Source organism: Sipha flava, unplaced genomic scaffold (assembly GCF_003268045.1).
Source record: "Sipha flava isolate LNK unplaced genomic scaffold, YSA_version1 17513_pilon_pilon, whole genome shotgun sequence".
NCBI classification, from domain to species: domain Eukaryota; kingdom Metazoa; phylum Arthropoda; class Insecta; order Hemiptera; family Aphididae; genus Sipha; species Sipha flava.
The window spans coordinates 1-2,608 of NW_020272006.1; positions in this window are offsets into that span (position 1 = coordinate 1).

A 2,608-nucleotide genomic window follows, 5' to 3' on the forward strand; every position below is an offset into this window, starting at 1 on the left:
TATATATATATATATATATATATATATATATTATATTATTGTGTACAAATTATGAATAATTTATTATTATTATTATTATTATTTAATATTATAATATATAAATGTGCATAATAATTTAAAATGTTTAATGAATCATTTGTTATTTTATAGTTTTATTACGGATAAATAAATAAAAAAATATTTTTTTTAGAAATTTTAACTAAAACATTAAAATTTCAGATTAAAACTACTACTACACCGTTTCCAAAAGAACATCGAAGTACGTTATTGGGCAAACAAGGACGTAATCTTAAGAATATTGAAAAACGTACAGGAGCACGTCTTCAAATACCGTGTATGAAAAATTTGGCTGACATAATTTATATAACTGGAACAAAGGATTCCACGAAAAAAGTAGTTCAAGTATGTATCAAAAATATGTTTTAATGAATCGGAATTTAAGTTTAATACATTAAAGTAAATTAATTTTCGAAAAGAATGGCTAGAATGAATAGGTTGGAGAAAAATTGACAAAATAGATAATGCCTATTTTTAAAGTGGTTATTTGTGACCGTAGTAGTTTATTTATTTTATTAATTAAATTAAAATTAAATCTTTTAATAAATATTTGAAAATTTTACGATTTCTAAATTAAAATTCCAATAATTTTTATTATACTTTTATAGTAAAAATAAATTAATGAGGATTTTAATATTGAATTTTGATATAACAATATACGAATTCAATGAACTTTTAATTTTAATATTACTTATAGGTTTAAAAGTTTTTAAAAGATTTCTGATATGTTTTATTTTAGAAAAAAATTTACAAGTATTATGTATTAACGAAATCGGGTATTTTAATAAATTTCCATCAAATAGTTTCTTTCGTAATTTTTTAATAATTAAAATTTTTGTTAGGAATTGGAGGAAATTATAATTAAGTTGAAAAGTAAAATTGAAAAAGAAATAAAAATTGATCAACGTCACCACGGAGCGATAATTGGATTCAATGGTGAAAAAGTTCGAGAACTTCAAAAAATATTTAATGTTAAAATTATATTCCCCAGTCCAGGTAATTAATAGTATTAATAGTATTAATATGTTTGTATTTTTTGTATTTTGAGAGTTTATAAATAATATTTGGTTCGATATTTTAGTTGAGGCTAGAAATAATTTAGTTAAAATACAAGGTTTGAACGATGATGTAAATAAAGCATTTAAATCATTAGCTGAATTGGCCGAAGTATTGGATGAAATCAACTATGTGTTGGAAATTCCTATTTTTAAACAATTTCACAAACTTAATGCTGGAAAGAGAGCAATATTTATTAAAAAGGTAATTATTATTTATTAACTTTTGTGATTCGACCTTTAGAAATATTGTTATTTATATAATTTAATATTCTAGATTAGAGAAGAGACTGATACGAGAATTTTTTTACCACGTGAAGGAGGCAATAAGGATGTTATTAAAGTCATGGGAAATAAAAAAAAAGTTTTAATCGCTTATGATATGATTAAAGAAATACAAAATGAAATTGTTGGTCTTTTATAAATATTATTTATTTTTCAAGTTTATTTTTAATTTATCAATCATGTAATTTTAGGGAGACATAATAACAAAGGAAATGGTGTTGGGAAATGTTAAAGTTAGAAATGCCATTGTAAATCTAGGGAATAAATTCATTCAATCTATGAAAGAAGATTGTGGGGATAATGTGACATTGAATTTACCAACTGTTAAAGGAGATAATGTAAGAATATACTTATTTATTAAACTTATAAATTAAAATGACAATTTAACCAAACTGGTTAAACAAACAATTTAACTGGCTTCTGGCAGTTTCTCTCTTTGAGTAAGAAACGATTGTCTCAAGAGATGAAACTGCTTCTCCTCCCCTAATACAATAAGTAAATTTTCAAGAAAATTTCCCAAATGCTAAAATCTATTAAAAAAATAGTAAACCGTTATTTTAAAGCTAAACTTTTATTCATAGACTATAGTTATCAAAGGACCTGAAGATGATGTTAAAAATGTTAATACACAAATTCAGACAATGGTTAATGAAGTTCATAAATATGTATTTGATTTGAAAGTAAATCCGAAGTTTCACAAATATTTAATTGGAACAAATGGAGCCAATGTTAAAAAGGTATGTTGTTAAAATAATTTAATATAAGGGTACAATGTGTTCATTTATGGTTTAATACTTGGATTCTAGATCAGACATTTAACGAATACAAGAATAATTTTCCCGCCTGAAACTGATTCCACTAATGAAAATATAACTATTGTTGGTAAAAAAGAGAATGTTAATAAAGCAAAAGCAAAATTTGAAGTTATGATAACCGATATTGGTAAAGTCATCGAAGAACATGTAGAAATCAATGAAAAATATCATGGCACTTTAGTGGTCAATCAAAAAGAATGTATACACAAATTGAAAAAAGAATGTGGCAATGTTAAAATTGAATTTCCTAATCTTAGTGCTGGAGATAGAGTTGTGATCAGTGATAGTAAAGCAGATGTTGCTCTTTCTAAACAAAGACTTTCAGACCATGCTAAAGTTTTGGTATGTATAATTCAATACAAATGCACGTGTATTAAACTAACCTGTCTATTTTTT